Source organism: Hippopotamus amphibius, chromosome 3 (genome assembly GCF_030028045.1).
Source record: "Hippopotamus amphibius kiboko isolate mHipAmp2 chromosome 3, mHipAmp2.hap2, whole genome shotgun sequence".
NCBI classification, from domain to species: Eukaryota; Metazoa; Chordata; class Mammalia; order Artiodactyla; family Hippopotamidae; genus Hippopotamus; species Hippopotamus amphibius.
In genome coordinates, this window is record NC_080188.1 from 117,724,342 (window position 1) to 117,746,822 (window position 22,481).

Below are 22,481 nucleotides of genomic sequence, written 5' to 3' on the forward strand. Positions count from 1 at the left end.
CAGTGTCCTTTCCATGTGGAAAATTGGTGCCATAACTGCCCCTGGTCTGTGCCATCTGTCCCACTACCTAAAGTGTCTAACGTGCATACCAGTGGGCTGCCCCTCATGTCTTTACTTTGCCATTTGACCTATATTCCTCCTTGTAATACCCTCTTCAACTGAGCACTGCAATGCACATCTCATGAAGTTGTTTGGAAGACCACATGAGATCACGCATGTCAAGCATGGCCCCAGCATTTACTTTTATCACGTTAGTAGCAGTGTCTTGTATTCAAGATGGCAAGGGTCCCCCCACTCTTAGTTAGTCTGTGGGGTTCAGTTTTGGTTTTGCAACCAAACCCCAAGGAAGACATTACAGTAGAAATCTCTGTATTCTGAGAATTTTCAAAGCCCACTTGCCAGTGACATTGATCGAGGTAAAAATTTTACCAATAGATTCGTGGTTCTTATCTGATCCATGAGTGATCTAAGCGTGACTATTAGGGCAGGTCAGAGCATATAAACTAGGAGCTCTTGGCAACCAGAGCATGCTCCAACCTCGCTCTTTCTTGAGTACCTGTTACCATGTTAGAAGCATCAAGTGACTTGGGATCCTCGGGCTGGTGGCCTTCTCAGAGTGCCTATTCATGTAAGTACAGAGAATGTAAGTGGCACCAACTCTGTTTATGGGGTTTTTCTTGTCCTCTGATTTTTCCACCCATCAGGGTCAGAAGGAAATATAAGCATTCTCTGACAGTCTGAAAGTTCAGCTCACACTTATTGATGATTACCTTTCCATGGAAAGAAGTGTTTTGGGTTCAGCCTGCAGGGTTACACAACTCTGGAGGTGCCTGTCAGATCATGACCTATGTGAAAATGGCACTCCTTGGAATGGTTCAGTGCACACCAACTGCAACTTTAAGTGAGGTCTTAGGGAAGAACATTTCTCCTGTAATTGTGTCTACATCTTCTCTCTGCTGTCTCTCCATTTCAGTATGAATGTGTGTCTCTTCATCTCGTTCTCTCTCTCTTTTATGTCTACCATCAAATTGGATGTCTCTGTGCATGCAGAGTTCTCTGAGTTTTTGATCCTTTGTTTGTTTTCTATTTCAACTTTTCGTTCCTTCTCTAGCCTCTTAATCCCTCTAATTTATTCCCCATCTCCTGGCTTCCTCTCTCACCACTCTCTTCTGTGTGAGCCCTGGAGAAACAGCAGGAAGGCTACCTCTCAGCTGTTTTACCTCTAACAGGCAGTGTGACCACAGCTAAGTCACATACTTCCTACATTTCAAATTCCTCCCAGTTAAAAGAAGATAATGATCCACCTTCTACCTACTTCCCAGAGCTTCTTTGAAAAAGATACAGTGAAATGGCCATAGTAATGGTAATGGCTGTCATTGTTGACCCTTTCTACATATCAGGGGCATTTTATCTATCATCTCACTTAATACTCACAACATTCTACATGGCAGATGGGGTTTATTATATTCCACCTTTTTACCGATGAAGATACTGAGACTCCAAAGTGTCAAAGAATATACCCAAAATTACACAACAGAACCAGTATTCAAACAGAGGTCTTTGTTCAGATCTTTGCATGGCATTCTGATGAAAAGTGAGGGTTGCCTGATCAGAAGATAAAGGCAACTGCACATTAAGTTTGAAAACGCAGGCAGACGAAGGTCAGCCTCCACAGGCCCAAGGCCACCAGGAAAAAGTTAATAAGCCCGGTGGCCTGTGATACCATAAAAATATGACACTCTGGTTATTCTTATTGATTTAAAAAAAAAAGGCTCATCTCTCCTTCAAGAGTGTATAGGCCAGCCTGAGTGACAGGCAAAGAGTAAATGCATGTGCAATAAAAGGGCGAAGTGCGTGGTATTGTTAGGACATGGCCCGAACGTAGAGGCAGAGGCCTGTGGTGACCTAGGAGGGCCACATAGAGCAGGAGACACTCAACCTGGAGCTTGAAGGGGAGACTGGAGAGCTTCTCAGATGAAGGTACTGGGACTTCCTTGGACGTCCTGTGGTTAAGACTCTGTGCTAATACTGCACTGACACAGGTTCAATTACTGGTTAGTTAACAGAGATTGCAAATGGACAGAAAAAGAAAAACAAAAACATGAAGGCACCACTCTCAGCAGAGGCTATGAGGTGTGGCAGTTTGAAAGTGATTTCAGGAGACATGGGGCAGCTCAAGGAAGGCAGCACTCTGGGAATCAACTGTGGCCAGTGCAGCCAACCCAGACCTAATCATTCATCCCCTCCCCGTCCCCCATAGCTGTGCTATTTTGGCAACATCACTATTGGAACACCCTCTCACGTGTTCAGGGTCCTCTTTGACATGACCTCATCTTTCATGTGGGTGCCCTCCATCCACTGTTCCAGTCTCTCCTGGCGGGAATACCTGCCCCACCCCCCACGGCCCTCTCATCTTATGCTGCCTTCCCACGCATTGCTCCCTCTTTGTCATCTGACAGACACTCATCAATTACGTCCGCAGGTACACGCAATCTCTTCAACCCTCAGGTGTCCACTACTTTCCAGCTCTCAGGCCAGTCCTTCAGCCTCAAATACAGTGCTGGGAGGATTGTTGGAATACTTGCCTATGACACCGTGCAGGTAACCAGGACTGATGCAGCTGCTGGAAACTAGAAGTTGAATCAGCTGGCTCTAGAGGTAACTGTGGCTTACAAAACAGATGCAGGACTAACTGGGTGGGCCTGTCTTTCCCAAGGTTCCCTAGTGGCCGGTTGCCCTCCCCACAGGGCATGTCCCTGAAGGTACAATGACCTGCTGACACACAGACCCTCGAATGGCTAACCCAGAGAGGGGCTTGGGGTGTGGATTTAAAGCTCCTTTGCCCATGAACAGCTCAAGGTTCATTTTGATTGTAGCAGGGAGAGAAGGGGAAAAATGCACCCACATTTCCCTTCTAAGACTGTGCCAGGCACTTTCATGGTAATAACATGTTTAATCCTGCAATAACCCCACACAGCAAGCACTATGATTAGCTCCATTACACAAAGAAGGAAACTGAGGTGCAGAGAACCAAAGCCTTAGAAATGTGAGACATTTAGGAAGTGGTGGAACTAGGTTGGCCAGGAAGGATTCATGCAGGTGTGAGTAATTTGGGGAGAGGATAAAACTGATGTTGATCCCCTGGGGTTAGCCAAAGTCTTCAGACATGTGGGCAGGGTAACAGGGGCCCACAGATGTGGGAAGGGTGTGATAAATGAGTTTTCACTGTAGGGGGCCTTTGATAGTCCAGTAAAACCTATGACCTGCCTACCATATGGGCCTGGGTACACACTCTCTCTCTCTCTCTAACACACACACACACACCCAAAAACATTTTCCTAGGCAGAATTTTCACAAGAATCCTGGCATTGACACTTTAAAAAGGGCCTTAGTCTTCCTGGGCACATTCAGTGTCCACAGTATATTGCAATGAATTCAGTTCATTTCTGTCATCTGATCACAGTGATGCCAAAGAGAAGACTACCCTGCTCTCTACTCATTTTATCCTCACGTGGGAACCATTTGGTTCTGTGCTGAGTGTACCTTTCCCCACCTGTACAAAAGACATGAGGCCAATGGGACTCCCTTCAGATGGTGTGGGCAGGAGGAGCAGGTGTTGGTTACAACCCATAGCCCTGCACAAAGGGACCCCAAGTTCCTGTCCCAGGTGGTCTAACCATCTGAAGTGCACCCAGGGCACAACTAGGCCTCATGTCTTCTCTGAGGTGCTAATGGCATCTCCACCCCAGGCTTGTCCCAGCCCCACTTCCCAAACCTTTATGTGGGAACACTCTCCTCTCCTACGGATCATGGACCTTGCTGACCTGGGCCAGGCATTTGTCCTGAGTGAGAAACAGAGTGGGGTGTTTCATGCAATCTTTGATGGCGTCCTGGGGGTAGGCTATCCCAGCCTCACTCCCAAAAGGATCACCCAACTTTTGACAGCTTGAAGAAAGGAGGCATCATTTCTCAGCCTGTCTTTGCCTTCTACTTGAGCATGTATGTCTGAGCTGTAAAATGATTTCAGATGCATGAATACTTATAGACCTCCTGATCCAGAATATTCCTGAGAGATTGCTTAGCACAGCATAACTATGGCCCCAGGACCACCCCTGGTCCCAGCCACTGATTTCACTAAATTATGTTTTATTGGAACTTAACAATTCTCATGGGTTGAAGGACAGCTGTTGTTCCAGGGGGTGTGGGAAGTGTGAGAGCAAGAGAAGTTGTCAGCCTACAGGCTTGAGGGAAAGACAGCAAGATTTGCTGATGGACTTGACATGGAAGGAAGGAGAGGATGGCAAGAATGATTTTCTCCTCGCTAACATTTTACCAGCCCCTCAGGACCAGCTACACAATTGGCAGGAGCCAGTGCAAAATGAAAGTCTGGGACCTCCTGTTCCAAAAGTATTAGGGATTTCAAGACAGGGATTACAGAGGTGTGGGCCCCTGCTAAACATGGGGACCCATGGATGGCACTGGTTTCAAGCCCATCTAGGCAAACCTTGATGAGCTTGAACCCATGCACTTAGTGTCCTTGGGCCTCAGCTTTTCTGAAAAATGAGGGGCTACACAAATAGAAATCCAGACCCCGCTCATACAGTGTTCTCTAATGGTCTCTGTGAGCAGTCTGAATGCAGGAAGGGCCCAGGCCCTCTTCAGAAGGATGAGTGGTCAGAGCCCAGCCAGGCTGCCCAGCTTCGAACCCCTTCTGTGACACTTATTAGTCGGGGACTGACCATAGTCTGGTACTCAACCCCTTCATGCTTCAGTTTCCACATCTGTAAAATTGGGGCCATAGTAGTGCCTCTGATGAATGGATAACCACAAGCCTCAGACAGTGAGTGGTGTTATTTTCTGACAAGGATCCCTCCGTCTTGCTTCTCTCCACAGTGGGAAGGATAATGGCAGAGTGGTGCTGTTTGGGGTGGGGGGGTGACCACAGCTGCCACAAAGGACAGCTCAAGTGGATACCAGTCTCCCAAACACATGACTGGCAGATGACCATGAACCTGTAAGCCTCTCCCTCTAAAGGCCACCGCTAGTGATGCTCCTGTGAGCGTTTCAGGGCGTTACATGGCCAAGGGAAGGGCAGAAGAACTGGAAAGTGATTTAAGCTCCTTCACTCCTTAGGACTGATTCTTTTGACTCCCCTTCGTAATCTTCATTGGAAGTTAGAATGATTGCCTGGGACATCACAGATCACTGAGTAAAGAAAATCCTTGTTCTGATGGATATCATGACCCTTCTGGGGAACAATCAAACCTTGGGCTAAGACGTGTTTTGGTTTCTTTTCTTTTCTTTTTTCTTTTTTTTTTTCTATAATTAGTCCACTGCTGCCATAAATTCTTATAGAAAGAAGTAACACTTTAGGTAGGAGGTGAGAGTTATAATTAACTCCTCTTTATAGAGTATATAAGACACACATGTACGAGCCTTTCATGGGTCACTCCATCCCCTTCTGGTGTCTGTGTCAGAAGCTATTGTACTCTCTCACCTTAATAAACTGTTACTCTGTGACTTAAACCTGAGCAGTGACTTGTTATTGATTCTGAGGAGGAATTCTTTTCTTCTGGAAATTCTGGAGATCATGAATCCGCACCCCTAGACATATTTCACTGAGTGATTTTGGGGGCTCATCCAGGATTGTCGACAAGGTAAGGCTGCTTGGGTTTTTCTGAGCTCTATCTCTTTTTTCTGCTTGCTCTGGAGTTCATGTTTGAGACAGTGAGACGTCCAATTGAGGACGGAGCAAGTGTGGAGTCCTGATTTGTAGTTTCGTGAGTGAGCTCATAAGGCTAAAGGCAGCCCAAAAGGGATCCAGTCTGGGACTTATACTGAACCTGCCAATGCTAAGAGGCACTCTAAGTTCCCATGAGGGACGTGGCCAGAGACGGATGAAACATTTGAACATCTTAGACATTCACATTCTGTTTCCATCTTTCCATTGTCCTAGTCTTTTTGAACTGGTCTCAACAACTTGGGGTCCTCTAAAGACTACTCTCACCTTGAAATTATGCAAAGCCCAAGGTCTCCCTTTTCCTTGTTGTTACTGCCTCTTCTTGTTGCACCCAACTTTGAAGCCACATTCATGGGGAGCAAGGTCTTTGCCTCAAAGGGAGAGAAACCTCCATTTAAGCTGCTTCCTAATTCACTGTCAGGAGAAACATGCTGAGGAATTGGGAGCAGCACTGGCTGCTGGCAGAGCTGCCAGATTAGATATTACTCTTTGGGCAGCTACTTGCTGAGCCTGGCCGAGGAAGGAGTGCTCTCTCCACTGGCTATGTCTTGAGACTATATGGATAGAGGCTCTCCTCACCTGTATGAATTTCCTTAAGACTCTGCAGGGGAGTTTCTGGGAGGATTGGAAATCTAATGGAATACTTCCTCTGATATCTTTAGCAAATCATAGACCAACTTATGCTCTCAGGAATTTAATCAGACAGTTAATGCTATATTCCTACTGTGACATCTGCTGTTTGGGAATAAGTGCTTTTGGAGGATCAGAGGAAATTCCTGACTACCCCCCTCCTCTTTGGTCATCTATATACCATTTCTTTTGCTACCATTTAACATGGTGTGGAAATCCCTGGGCAAAGCACTATGGATTTACTAATAGGCCAGTTCAGGTATATTCTTCCCATAACAGCTTCTCCTTTTCCCTCTCAAGAACTCCTAAGACATATTGAGTGCTTTCTGTCCAAGACCTAGCATGGGAGGCGTTTCACAGAACTACTCCTTTACACCCTGGATGCACATTGGGTGACAGTGCAATTCCATTAAGGTTTTATGGATAAGAAACTGGCAACATGTTTGGGATAAGTCTGGAGCCACTTCTGACTTATCTTCATCTTCACTTGGGAGTGGGACAAGTGAAGATGAGGACTAACCTGTGTAGGTAATGGGCAGAATAAGTGTGACCAGGGGTGAAGCTCATGGTGGTAGTCTGCCTCCACCGCATCTATAGGAAGGGTATTTTCTGCTGAGGGAATTTGTGCTGGATGCCATATCTCTGTTTTGCAGATGGGCACTTCACAAAGTTCCGGTTCTACTCCTTTGGATTACATCCTGAAGAATTGGGACCTCTTTGACCCACAAAGTTTAAAAAACAAATGCCTGATTTTTTTTTTTTCATTATTGCTTGGCCTCATTATACTTTGGGAGATGGTGAATGCTGGCCTCAAGGAGGGACACTTAATTATAATACAAGTCTTCAACTTGCTTTATTCTGTAGAAGCCAAGGGAAATGAGAAGTTCCTTATGTAGTGCTCTTTTTTTCTTTGAGAGATAAACCTGAAATGTGTGCCAGGGATAATCTTATGGTGGTGGCTCCCCCTCCTCTCCCACAATTGCCTCTGCATTCTGCTTCTCCCTAGGGAACCAGATGGGTGTCTCAATTGCCCTAGGCCCCCTCCGAGGTAGATTCAGAAGTGAAACCTGATCCAGAAAAGTTTAAGAATTTGTCTGACAAGGCTCCTTTTAAGCCTGAACCTCATAAGATGATGCCCCACCAAGAGGTGGCAAATGGGGAGTTTGGATTACATGCATTCCAATGGGGTTGCGAAAAGCCAGAGCTAAACTCCTTAATTACTCTCAATTGGCAGATGTTGGACAGGGAGAGAGAGAGTCTCCAGGCAGGTTTCTGGAAAGGCTGAGAGAAGCCCTACAAAAATTTACTGATTTGCACCCTGAGAGCCCCGAGGCCAGAGCTATCTTGAGAGATAAATTCCTCACTCAATGGGCTCCAAATATTCAAAAGAAAATACAAAAACATGGCTTTGGACCAGAACAGTCTTTAGACAGACTATTGCAATTGGCGCAGATGGTCTATTATGGTCGAGAAGCAGAGGAGGAAAAATATAGACAAAGGAGAACAAAGCAGAAAGCTGAAGCCTTGATGATGGCAGTCCAGTCTGCAATGAGACCACCTCAAGCGGGTTACTCAAATTGGGGTGTGCCTGGCAAGGGATTGACCTGTTTTCTTTGTGGTAAGGAGGGGCACTTAGGATGAGAGTGTCCCAAGCTGTAAAGCTACCCCCAGGTCCTTGTCCTATCTGCAAGGGACCACACTGGAGGAGGAACTGCCCCCAGGGATGAATGTCTCAGGGATCAGACCTCCCTGAGTCTCAAGACTGATGGGTCTCAGGTGTCCCCACATAGACTCCTGTCATGATCACATTTGAGGAACCCCGGGTGCAAATTACAGTGGGTGACCAATCTGTTGACTTCTTATTAGATACTTGGGCAACTTTCTCTGTTCTCTCTGAGACCTCTGGTCCACTTTCTTCTTGTCCTATGACCATAAGAGGGCTGCCTGGTCAACCAAAATGGCATTACTTTAGCCAGCTTTTAAGCTGTAAGTGGGGCACTGTTCTTTTTTCTCATGCCTTTCTGATAGTGCTGGGGACTACAGCTCCCCTAATAGGATGAGAATTATTAATGCAATTTCAGGCATTGGTACATCTAGATACCGAGACTTCTGCTCCTCTGTTTCTACCTCTGGTAGAAACACAAGTAGATCCTGAAGTTTGGGCTGAAGCATGAAAGATTGGGAAAGCTAGATATCCAAAGCCTGTGGTGATAAGACTTAAAGATTGTAGTCTCTTTCCACATCATAAACAATATCCTTTAAGACCAGAAGTTAAAGAGGGATTAAAGCCTGTTGTAGAAAATTTAAAGCAACAGGGATTATTGATACCCTGAAACAGTCCTTGTAATACTCCAGTCTTGGGAATGAAGAAGCCCTCTGAGCAATGGCATTTGGGGTAGGATTTTAGAATTATTAATGAGGCTGTAATTCCTTTTCATCCTGTAGTTCTGAATCCCTATACCTTGCTCTCAGACATACCAGAAAGTGCAGGCTGGTTCACTGTTTTAGATTTAAAAGAGTCTTTCTTTTGTGTTCCACTGGAGACTGAAATCCAATTTCAGTTTCCCTTCGAGGAGTCTACCAAACCAGTTGTTCAACTTATGTGGACAGTGTTGCCCCAAGGCTTTTGAGATAGCCCTCATTTATTTGGATAGGCTCTGTCTCAAGATTTACAAATGTTGTCAGACCCCAGAGCAGTTGCTTTACAATATGTGGATGATATTGTGGTTTGTACAGATACTGAAGAACACTGCTCAAATATCACTGAGAATTTATTAAATTTCCTGGCAGATTGTGGCTATCGGATATCAAGAGACAAGGCTCAACTATGTGTATCTTCTATTAAATACTTAAGTCTTATAATTTCTCAAGGCTCAAGGGCTTTAGGGCTGGAGAGGATTGAGCCAATTCTTAAACACCCTTTGTCTGCCACTTTAAGACAGTTGCGAGGATTCTTGGGTCTCACTGGTTATTGTAACATCTGGGTACCTAGCTAGGGTGAATTAGCTAAGCCTCTGTATCAGCTTTAAACTGACACCCAGGAGGCTAACAAGATTGGGTACTGTGGACACATGAGGCTAAAAAGCTTTTAAGGTTCTTCAGCAAGCCTTGACACAGGCACTGGTCCTTAGCCTTCTGACTGGTCAAGAATTTAATCTGTATGCTACTGCAAGAAAGGGAATGGCATTGGGGGTCATGACCCACCCTGAGGGTCCCCAACAGCAACCGGTGGCTTATTTAAGCAAAACTCTAGATGCAGTAGCCCAGGAATAGCCCCACAGCCTAAGGGTGGGAGCAGCTATTTCTTTGCTTGTACCTGAAGCTCTTAAATTCACTAACGGCCAGAATTTAAGTGTTCTTACCCCTCACGATGTGTCTGGACTTCTCAACTTTAAAAGTAACCTTTGGATGCCTGACTACTGTCTCCTTAAATAGGAGTCTTTATTGCTAGAAGGACCAGTCACTCAATTCAAAGTATATAATGTCTCAAATCTGGCTACATTTTTGCCAGAGGAAATGACTGATGCACTGGCTTATGACTGTGTTCAGATTTTGTCACTTAATTATGATGCTAGGGTGAACTTAAAGGACTCTCTTATACGTAATTCTGATGATTGTCTGTTTACTGATGGCAGTTCTTTTATACTAGGGGATGTAAGAAAGGCAGATTATGTGGCGTCCACTGACAGGCAGATTTTAGAGGCCCATGCTCTCCCCTCTGGAACTAGTGCTCAGCTGGCAGAAATAATTGCTCTAACTCAAGCTCTTGAGTTGAGTAAAAGAAAGAGGGTTAATGTATATACAGATTCTAAATATGCATATTTTGCGCTGCATGCTCATGCAGTCACCTGGAGGGAAAGACAATTTAAGACAGTGACAGGAGGTCCTATTAAATATCTATCTCAAATACACAGGTTGTTAGAAGCTGTTCACTTGCCAAAAGAGGTTGAGGTCATACACTGCCAGGGCCATCAGAAAGATGGGACTTTGGTAGCTGTGTGAAATCGGTTTGCAGACTCTCAGGCTCATAAAGTCGCCCTTGTTGAGTATGTCCCTCACAAGTTCCTTTAATTTGCACTGGCCCCCATGCTGAGATAAGACCCCAATATTCTGAAGAAGAACTAACTTATTACCAACAAAGTGGAGCCAGAACAAAAGATAAGGGGCGGCTACAAACAGAGGATAGCAGACTAGTGCTTCCACGAAATAGCCAGTGGAAAATTTTAAAAATCTTACATCAAACCCATCATTTGGATGTGGAGTGAACTCACCAACTAGCTGCTGAAGTATTTGATGGAAAACAGATATTTAAGGAAATAAAGAATATAGTGAGACAATGTAAGATTTGTCAAAAGAACAAACCAAAAATCAGATGGCTGACTTTGCCAGGGCTGCAACGGCAGGGTTGCTTACTTGGTGAGGACTGGGAAATTGACTTTATCCATATGCTGAAGGCAGGAGGTTTTTCTTGCCTACCAGTGTGGGTAGACACTTTTACTGGATGGGTGGAAGCCTTTCCTTGCAGGACTGAGAAAGCCATGGAAATAATAAAAATCTTGCTTCAGGAAATAATTCACAGGTTTGGGATGCTGCGAAGTTGCCACAGTGACAATCGGTCTGCCTTTAAGGCAGCAGTAACCCAGGGAGTATCTAAAGCTTTAGGAATAGAATATCATCTCCATTGTGCCCAGAGACCTCAGTCCTCTGGGAAAGTAGAAAAAATGAATGATATCATCAAGCAGCATTTATGCAAGCTGACACAGGAGACTCAAGATTATTGGGTAAAATGACTCACAAATTCCTTACTGAGGGTTAGAACTTCTCCTGGGGAGACACGTGTGTCATCATATGAATGCCTATATGGTCATCCTTTTCTTAAAACTGACATTACAGTCAATTCTCAGACTTTAGAATTGACTCGTTATGTGACTCAATTGACTGCATTCCAGCAAATCTTATGTGATTTAAGGACACCTACTCTGGAAACGAGCCCTCACCAACCTCCTTTGTTTGAGCCTGGAACAGAGCAGTTAGTGAAAACTTTACCTTCCGGAAGTCCTTCTCTTGAGCCACTTTGGGAGGGACCCTTTTCTGGTATTTCTTTCCTCTCCCATGGCAGTCAAGGTACCTGGGATTGATTCCTGGATTCACCACATAAGAGTAAAGAACTGGATTCCTTCAGATGCTATAACTCCAACCTGACGTTTGCAGAACTATGTGTTTCTTTTGTTTTACAGAATGATTATTACATTTCTACTATTCTGGATGATCACTTCATCTGTGCCTGTTCCTCACATGGACCCTCAAGCCAGTGTGTTTGTCTTGTGGGCCCAGTCCTGTGCTGCCTTCCACAATCGGTCTGATTGCTGGATATGTGGAGCAGTACCACTCTCATCTGCCTATGGACTACCTTGGTGGGTGTCCCCACTTCAAGGGAAGAACCTGCAAGAAGTATGCACTTTCTTCTAAAGAAAGACTCCAAGTAAATAGTTTGGACAATGTAAAGATGACTTTGTTCTCTTGGTTTCAGTCTTCTGGTGGCGGACATAATACTGCCTTTGATTTCAAATACACCTGAGACCTGGCATTTCAATATTTTGTTAAGGTCAAGGAAAATAACCAAACCCAGTCAGGTACCAGGCTTTTTCATCAGCTCTACCAGGTTGGGGACCAGTATATGTGGATCACTCCAGAAAAGGGCTGTTTATTTCGACCTGCCACTGTGTGTTGGGAGCAGAAGAGAGTGGGTTGGCTACAATGATCTCCCAGTTTCCACTGAGAAATTAAAACCCATGAGACACCTGGCCCCAGACCAGTGCTCTTTTATTCTGAATGTAACTTGTAATCCTGATGCAACTACAATGTGTCCTGGGACTGACTGGAAGTTCAACCCTGGTTGGAGGTGGGTGGCCCCTAATGGAACTCACTGGGTGTGTAAAAGAAATTTGTGGCCTTGGTTGCCCCCAGGATGGATAGGCCAATGCACTTTGGGCTTAGCTTTTGGCCAGGGCAGATTTCTAGCTGAATTATCCAGAGCACCTGCTAATCTACTTTATCTGCAAACCCGGTGGACTCATTCTGTTTTTCATTGGTATGATTACCTAGCTGTTATATTTGTGCCATCTCTAGGCACTACTAACATAATGATAAGAGTGGAAGGTTTCAATAATTTTACTCAACAAGCTTTAAGTGACAGTCTGAAGGCCATAAAAGCCCTTTTTACAGAACAGACCCAAATACGAATGGCAGTGCTGCAAAAGCAAATGGCATTAGGTATAACAATCGCAGCTCAAGGGGGAAACCTGTGTTGTCATTCACACTGAGTGTTGCACTTATATTCCAGATGAAAGTGCTAACATAGCCCATTTTACTAATCATATGAGTAAGATGATAAAGCCTTTAAGCTCACCTGAGGTCTCTCTTTGGGACAACGTCAAGTCCTGGTTTACTGGGTCATCATGGGGAGAATGCTATTAACTGCTATTATATATGCATTATTTTATTTCTCCTGTTTGCTCCTTGTCTTTTTACCTGGATAAGCAGATTGACTTCTAGGCGACTGCAGGCCTTCACTTTATGGATGGTTGTGGAGAACTCTTCTGTCTATCCTCCAAGCTACATGAACTATGCTGGGTATTACTTGGTCCCTTTAGATCTGGGTCCCCCTAGAAAGGGTGATGGAAATAATGCTGCTGCCCCCTAAACGACTACACCCCTACTCAGCGGGAAGTAGCTAGAGGAACAGGGCACTCCTTTTCCCTGCAGCATTAATTTCCTCAGAGAGGGGGGAATGTGAAAGTTTCAGGGGCTGCTCTGGCTGGCGGAAGGATGGAAGAACTGGAAACTGTGATTTAAGCTCCTTCACTCCTTAGGATTGATTCTTGTGACTCCCCTTCATAATCTTAATGGTAAGTTAGAATGATTTCCTAGGACATCACAGATCACTGAGTAAAGAAATTCCTTGTTCTGATGGATATCATGGCCCTTCTGGGGAAGAATCAGTCCTCCAGCTAAGATATTGTTTGTTTGATTGTTTGTTTGTTTTTTGAATAATTACTTCATGGCTATTGTAAAGTCTTATAGAAGGAAGTAACTCTTTAGGTAGGAGGTAGGAGTTATACTTACCTCCTCTTTTTAGGGTATGTAAGACTCACATGTACGACCCCTTCGTGGATCTCTCCACTCCCTTCTGGTGTCTGTGCCAGAAGCTATTGAAATCTCTTACCTTAATAAACTGTTATTCTTTGACTTAAACCTGAGCAACAACTTGTTATTGATCCCGAGGAGAAATTCTCTTCTTCCAGAGATCACGAATCCACACCCCTAGATGGATTTCACTGGCATCACTCCCACTCAAGCACATGGACACATGCAGACACACACAAATTCATAATCAGACGCACAGTGACCCACAGACACATATCCTCCAAACGTAAAGACTCACATATAAACACACACATTGGTACAAGTGGATACATGCACAGGAACACAGACATACACACAAACACACAACAGACACACACAGATATAGTCAGAGACACATACAAACACATCCAAACAAACAGATAAACACACAAATAGACACACCACCCATGGGCTCAGAATCACCCCAGACCTCCTGACCAGGGCCCTGATGAGGGTCCTGAACAGGGTCCTTAGAGGTGCGTGCCGTCTGTGGAGGGCTGCACCCACTATGTTGTGAGGCAGATGGCAGGCTTTGAGGACCCTAATGTACAGTGAAAAGAGGATCAGGAAGAATTTCACCAGCCTGTACAAGGTTGAGATAAGATGACCACCTGTCCAGGGCTACCCAGGACGAAGGCACTTCTTAGTACACAAAATTGCTAGTTTAAAAACAGGGGATGGACTTCCTAGGTGGCACAGTGGTTAAGAATACCCCTGCCAATGCAGGGGACACAGGTTCGAGCCCTGCTCTGGGAAGATTCCACATGCCACGGAGCAACTAAGCCTGTGCACCACAACTATTGAGCCTGTGCTCTAGAGCCCATGAGCCACAACTACTGAGCCCGTGTGCCACAACTATTGAAGCCCACGCACCTAGAGCCCGTGCTCCACAACAAGAGAAGCCACTACTACAATGAGGAGCCAGCGCACCACAATGAAGAGGAGCCCCCACTCACAGAAACTAGAGAAAGCCCGTGTGCAGCAATGAAGACCCAACACAGCCAATAAATAAAGAAAATAAATAAATTAAAAAAAAAGGGATGTCCTAGACAAACTTGGAAAACTCATCTCCTTAGGGAGAAGCTTACCAGCAGTGGAGAGACGATGGCTGCATTCTTGATACTGAAAGCAACTCATACAAAGAGCCACTCCCCCTACCAATTGCCATTCACCTCCAAAATGTGGGGACACAGTGGGGCAGAGGCCATGACAGAGAGAATCAGGAAGCTGAGTGAGATCCAGGAGTGGACTGAGAAAAAGGAGCAATAAGTGATGGGGTTCTGTGTGATACCCTCAGACAGAAGGTTATGTGTTCTTTGGAGGCCCCTGGGCTAACTCAGGCATCTCCTGACCAGGAGCTTCAGTGTCTGAGCCAGTTAGGCAGTCATGCTGGGAAACAACCTCTCCCAGAGCAGCCTATGCCTCCCTCCCCACCACTCTGAGCATCTACTGCCCCAGAGAACCTCATCTTCAATGTGTGAGTTGATTCATTACTGGTCAGACACCAGACACAGGTCTCTGGTTATTCCTCATGCATTTTTCCACTCACTCACTCATTCATTCATTTCTTCACTCAGCAAAGATACATTGTACATCCACTGAGTGCTAGGAACTTGAGGGAGGCACAGAGGATACAACTTGTCCCTACATTTGCTGAGGCAAGTGTACATGAAACAAGTCACACACATAGTGAATTATCATTTCATTTCTTGCTATAAATGAAGAAGAGTCTTCACAGAGAGACCAAGGCCATAGCCTGATCTATTCTGGAGGAATGATTTCCCTGATAAAGTGATGTTTAAGCTAGAAACTGGAAGGTGAGGAAAAATTAGCTAGACAAAGGGGACGGGGGTCTTCTAGGAAGGGCAACCAGCGCATGCCCAGGCCCTGAGGCCCAAAAGTGTCTTGTACATTCAAGAACTCAAAGGAAGTCAAAGAAGTTTATGTGCCCAGAGAAAGGGGAACCAGAGTCAGAGCATGAGCTGAATTGCTGTTGTGGAGACAGTCTGGAAGGGAGGCAGTCATGGGGGGAGACTTCATTGTCATCCTGGTGTCTACTTTGTCCCACTGTCTCTCAGCATCACCATGAACGAGGTGGTTGTTGGTTGGCTCATGGATGCCAGGCCATTCTGGATACCATGTCTGCGGTGCTGGTTAGCACAACTAGAGTGGTCACCATCATCCAGAACCTCATCAATGCCAGGCAGTTTGGTCAACAGCTGAAGAGACACACAACAGGGTCATCTTGGGGCTCTCCACACTCCAGGGATCATCTGGGCCAACACCTCTCCTCTTTCTCTCACAGTACCTGGTAGCAACATCACAAGCCTGCCTACTATCATCTTCACCATCAACGTCAATGACTACACAAGGCCTGCTGAAGCCTACATCTGGAAGGTGAGGGGCCAACCTTGGGGGCTGGTTTTCAAATCTGGCCCTTGCAGGAACCCTTGGACTTTGGCTGGGAGGAGGGGGGCCCTCTGCAGGCCAAGCCACAGCACTGCAGATGCTGCTGAGCCACTGAGCCTGGCCCAGTGCCCTCCACAAGACCAACCACTTGAGAGTAGAGGACAGTCTAGGACATCCTTCATCTTGGAATAAATGGAGACACCACCCCGTGTAGGCATGGAGTTGGACACAAGTAAAGGGGAACACTAAGGGCCTCTGCCCTCAAAGAGCTTCAGTTCTACCAGATCACTCAGATGGATGAACACAGAAAGTGAGCTCTAGCAATCCCTCAAATATGCCAAGTGACCAATGCTTTTGCCTGCGGACAGTCTCAGTGTGTTTCTGCACCATCATGATTAACATTCTCCCTTCTCATCTTGAAAGAGTCCTGATTGGATAATCAATTACTTGGTTCCCCTAGTCCTAAGCTACAACTTCTGCTTGCTATGCCGCAGTTCCCCCTCTGTGAGCTGGGCTGTGAGCTGGGCTACCTGACCCCTCTGTTGGGAGGTAGGATGCTCAAGTGAGTAAAGGGTGCACAATGATTGCATAGCCCAGGAACAAGAATGAGGCTTAATGTCAGCTCCCAATGGGAATTTAGAGGAGGCTGATAGGCTCAAAGAAAGCTATGAGCAAGAGAGGGAATTTCAGTAATATGAAACCCCCAGGCTCATGGAGGCATGAGGAGGCCTGCTTTGGTTGAGGCAAATCTACACTGGACTCCATGCAAATAGCACCACTAGGGGCTCTGCAAAGTGGTGCCAGGTCCAGAATATGGGTGATGAAGACTACAGACAAGGGGAGCACCAGGGTAAGTCACCCAACCCAGCCTGGAGTGGCCAGGGAGTGTGCATGTGGCTCCAGGAAGCCTTCCTAGGTGGGCTGAGAACAGTCTTGAGAACAGGCTGTGGGGAAGAGGGAGAAGAAAAGGCATTCTATGCAAAGAAATCAGTGAGCAAAGTTAAGAAGGAAAACACAGGGGAATTATGGGCTATTCTTGTGCTTTTAATTTTTTTTTGTTGTATTGAAATATACTTGATTTATAATGCTGTGTTAATATCTGCTCTATAGCAAAGTGACTCGGTAGTACGTCACTCAATATAAATATACACATATACTTTTTTAAATTCTTTTGCATTATGATTTGTCACAGTATATTCAATACTGTGTTATACAGTAAGACCTTATTGTTTATCCACTCTCGATATAGTAGTATTCATCTGTTAATCCCAATGTCCAAACCTTCCCTCTCCCACCCCCCTAGCTCAGGGCAACCCATGTCCAGGCCATTCTTGTTTTGGGAAGGACACTCCATTTGTGCAGCTGCTGAGACAGTCATTTGGTACTTTCTAAAGGAGGGGAAAATAATTGAGAAACCACTAACACTTGATGCTTCAGGGGTGGTAGGTAAGGGATGAGTCTGATTGGGGTGTGTTTCTGTGTCGCCAGGGTCCTTTTGGCACCTGTAATCAGCCAGTTTTGAAGGGGCATAGAGGCCTGGAAGCAGTCGAAGAACTGGATCCTGGGTGCTGCGTTCTTGAGGCTGTTTTTCTCCATTTATGATCAGGGAAGCAACAGGGTTGGCCTGGCTCCCGCTGTGTAAATCCTGGGGCTGCTTCAGGAATCAGTCAGGCCCTCTCCAAGTGCACACTCGCTCACATGTAGGGCACTCCCACCCAGGGTTGGTAGTGGACTGTGTTTGGTGATCTGCAAAGCCCTATTCTCAGTAAAGAATAAAGGATGCCAACCCCAATGGTGCTAATATGAATGGGTTCCTCTCTTTGGTTTCGGGAGATGCTTCATAATCTGTCATGATCTAGAACTGCATGTGAAGCACAAGTGAGAAGAGCCCAATGCCAGATGGCTTCAGGAAAAGGAAGACTTCCTGGAAGAATAGTGGGGTTACAGGAAGCAGAGCAGATCCACACATCTTAGTGAGTGGACCCAAGGAATCAGAAGCCTTCAGCTCACTCTTTCTCTCCATAACTGTTTGCCTTCTCTCAACTTTGAATATCTTAGCCTGACAGCTTTCTTCCCTCATGCTTCTACATGTATATCCCCAAGGCATCAAACCCATAAGGGAAGAAGCTCAGAAAACATCAGGGTACCAGGAAGGGCTCTGATTGGTCCACATCAGATCATGTGTCCAGCCCTGGACCATCCATCCTGGTAGGCACATGAGGTACATTGATTGGCTTTACTCGGGCACATTGCCTTGCCGCACATGATTGACAGTTTCTTCAACAACAGCTGACAGGAACAGAGGAGAGGCAGTCCCAAAGGAAGTGGCAGGGGGTGATCTAGATGGTGCAAGAGTTGCCAACAACTCCATAAACTCTGCCACCTCCTCATTCAGAGGTATAGGAAGAGGTAATAAATTATATTCTACTCTTCCCATCTCAGAGGAGCTCTGTAAGTGCTCTTCTGCTTGAGGGGTATCTTGGTGAGGCCTTTCAAGCTGAGATGGTTCCCCTTGGTCTGAGGGGTCCCAGTCACCAGCTTTCTACCACCTACATACTAGGTGTCCTTTCTACCCCCACATGCCAAGTGACAGCCCGTGTGGCTCCTTAGCCAGCCCCACACCTCCAAGGCCCAGTATGTTCCTTTCCTTGGCCTCCAAGGTTGTTAAGGAAGATGCCACTCTTGCAAAGGAGGACCCAGGGTAGACAGAGCCTTCAGCCTTTCTGAGATTCCTCCAGGGGCAGATCAACAAAACATTTGGTTCAAGTCGGCATGGTTTGGAACAATTAGAGTGTAAGCATCACTTCTTCCCAACTGGAGACACTTGGCAGAGGCCAAGGGTCAGATGTGGACAGAGACTGAGAGGAGAAAACAAGCAGGAAAAAGTAAATAAGGTGGAAAACACACCCCAACACAATGCATAATATGGGCGTTTACACAGGCAAGGCAAACATGCATGAAAATATCCTCTCTTCCTTTCTCACCTTTTCATTCAGTGAAAATTGACTGAACACCTACAGTGCATCAGGTGCTGTGGTGGACCCCAGGGGGAGAGGGCTGAATTAGGAACCCACCACCTATTCATGGAGGCAGATAAATAACAACCCCCAATGTGGAGGGCCAGTTGGAGAAAACAACAAAGGTGTAGATAAGAGGTAAGAGGAGTGAGGATCTTCCTTCTAAGGAAGGCAGGGAATGGCTGGTGTAGGGAGAGAGTTGGGTCTCTGACTTCAGACTTGCCACCTCAACTTTGAAACACACCTGTAAGCCCTGCAGTTCCCATGTGTGTGAAGGTATGCCGAATGTCCAGGTTGACATGGGACTGGGCCCATTGGGATGTCACTGGACAATGGCTGGCTTGAGGGGAGTGAAAGAGGACCTGTTGAATAGCTCACAAAGGGGGAAAAGGTGAAAGCAGAACTGGTATTTTTTTATTTTTTGAATAGCAAATATCATGGTCTGGGCTTAATGGAGATTTAAGTGAACAGTTTGTCAGTCTCATTTTCCAAGTGGTCTTCATGGACCCATAAGCAATGTCTCTCTGTTTTGAGAAACCACCAATAAGAATAAGAATAGTAACTCACACTTGCATATGCTATTTCCCTGTGTCTCCATGAGCCTCTGCAGGTTATGACCACCATTATAGGGAGGACAGAGCCTCCTCCAAACTCTGGCCCCACTACGGGTGACAGGCACATAGTAGGCCCTCAATAAATATATGTTGAATAAATGAATGGATGAATGCATAGATGCTTCCACTATAACAGAATGCTGCTTCCATGTTGGGAGATATTTGGTATCAGTATGGCTTAACTGTGTTAATATCAACCAGAAAAAGTCAAGCTTTGCTTCTCTGGATGAGCCTAAGGCCGAGGCTAGAGCTGTGTCATTAATGAGCCCACTGTTATTCAGGCTCTGTATTTGTAGCCTGTTTACAAACATGAAGATAAATTCTGATCTTCATAATTTTTTTTTGGCTGCACAACACATCATGTGGGATTTTATTTCCCTGATAGGCATCAAGTCCATGTCCCCTGCATTTGAAGCACACAGTCTTAAACACTGGACCACCAATGAAGTGCCAATCTCTGACTTGAAAGCAACGATCTTCCCCACCTTCCACTTTTGTTCTTTACCCACTGCAGACCACCGAGATTTACAACCACTGGTGGGAAGAAAGGTAGAACAAACAGGAAAAAGATAGATCTTAAACAATTCTAGGAAGATTATAAATTTGTACAATCTTTTTTGCAGTTGACTTTTTCTTAAAGTATCTATGTACTTTTCCCAGAAAATTTTCTTCTTAGGTTTATGCTAATGTGATCATCAGAAGCACCCCAAAACTTAAATAAGCAAGTATGTAGTCCTCAGAATCTCTTACAAAAGGGAAAATCTGGGACATCCCAAGACCCATTAAACATAAAATGGCCACAGCATAGATAGGCTACCATGCAATCAACTACCATAAAATTGTGTTTCAAGAGAATATTTAGTATTATGAGAAATCATTCCAATTAGACACTGAGAGAAAATAGCAGGATACTTTTTCATTGCATGCATTACATGATCCCAGGTTTGCTAAGCACATGGAAGATTGTGCAGCATACTCACCAGGCATATACATCCTGGAGCTTTTATGCCTGAGTTCACATCCCACCTCTGAAGCTTACCAGTCATATGACCTTGATAAGTTCATTTCTGGACAGTGGTTTCCTATTCCATAAATTTGTGAGAAGGATAGATCCTCCCTCATTTATCATCACAGAAATGCAAATCAAATGACAATAAGATACCATCTCACATCCATTAGCATGGTCATTATCAAAAAACAAACTATAACAAGTGGTGATGAGGATGTGGAACCCTGTATACTGTTGGTGGTGATGTAAAATGGTGTGGCCACTGGAGAATGTAATGCACATTTCACAGAAAAATCAAAAAGAGAATCTTTATTGGATCTAGCAAGCACACTTATGGGTATTTATTCCAAAAAATTGACATCATGATCTCAAAGGGATCATTTGTCCTATTTGTCCTGTCATGTACATTGTAGCATCATTCACAACAGCCAAGATGCAGAAACAACTTAGATCCATCAACAGTTAAATAGATAAAGAAAATGAGGTAGAGACATATATTGTAATATCATTAAGATATTAAAAAAAAAAACATTTATTTGGCTGTTCTTTCACCTATTTGCAGCACACAGGATCTTCTGTGGCAGCATGTGGGATCTTTAGTTGCAGCATGTGAACTATTAGCTGTGGTGTGTGGGATCTAGTTCCATGACCAGTTGTCTAACAGAGGCCCCTGCATTCAGAAGGCAGAGGCTTCTCCATGTGCCATCAGGGAAGTCCCAGTCATGGCTGTTTTTGTATTTTATCTGTTTCAGTTTATTTGATGTGATGCTAAAATTGAAACCTACCACCTCAGAATGGGATTTGAACAATGGTTGCCAGGATTGAAACCCCACCAAAACCCTGAAAGAGATATGAACTCACATAGCTTGGACTCAAACCCAACCAAAACTTAGACTGGGGCTCAAACCCATGCAGTCAGGACTCAAAGCCAAAACCCTAATAGAGACTTGAACCCATGCTGCCAACACTGGAACCCAGCCAAAACCCAAAGTCTTCCAACTGAAATAACACACCTCGTTTCAGGGCAAGAAGCTCAGGTTCTTGATGTCTCATTGCAGAAAACATTCAGGGGAGAGGCAGACTAATAGGTAGGAAGTGAATTTCTTTAGAGAGAAACACACTCCACAGACAGACAGTGAGCCATCTCAGAAGGTGAGAAATGTACCAGTGCATGTGGTTGTCAGTTTTTATAGGGGTGAGTAATTGCATAGGCTAATGACTGGGAAGAATATTCCAGCTATTTCAGAGAGGGGAGGAGATTTCCTGGAATTGGGCCACTGCTCACTTTTTGATCCTTATGCTTGTATGACTGAGGCTCAAGGTCATAGTGGAAGTGGAGTTGTCCACCATATTGGACCCATTTGGTCCTACTCAGTTTATATCATGTCCTTGGGCTATGTCATTCTTTCAAAGGGTGTGCCCTGCCCCCCTCCCTTCTGTTTCCTTCCCCCCTCAGAGATTTTACTCATATATTCTTATGAGAAGCAGAAGGGCAATGGTCCATCTTCTGTAACTGCTTCAAGGCTATGTAGATGAGTGACACTGTTTGTCACAGAGTAAAAATCTCTGAAAGCCTGAGCTATTGGCCTCTGGGACATGAAGCTTTCTTTCACTAATTCAGCATAGGCTGGAATCCTTAGTATCCATCGTCTTGGTGTGGAAGTATTTTAATTGCTTCTATAGTTTTCTAGGAAACTCCTTGATGAAGAAGCACTTTTTGTAACAGTTTAAGAGTACAAAAAAAATCTATAAAAGATAGAACACTTAAAAGGCATGGTTAAATGTCTCATTACAGTATAATCAATAAGCTTGGTTACAATAACCATATTTATGAATAATTGCATTTCTCTTAATATACCATATAATCCTAGTGAAAT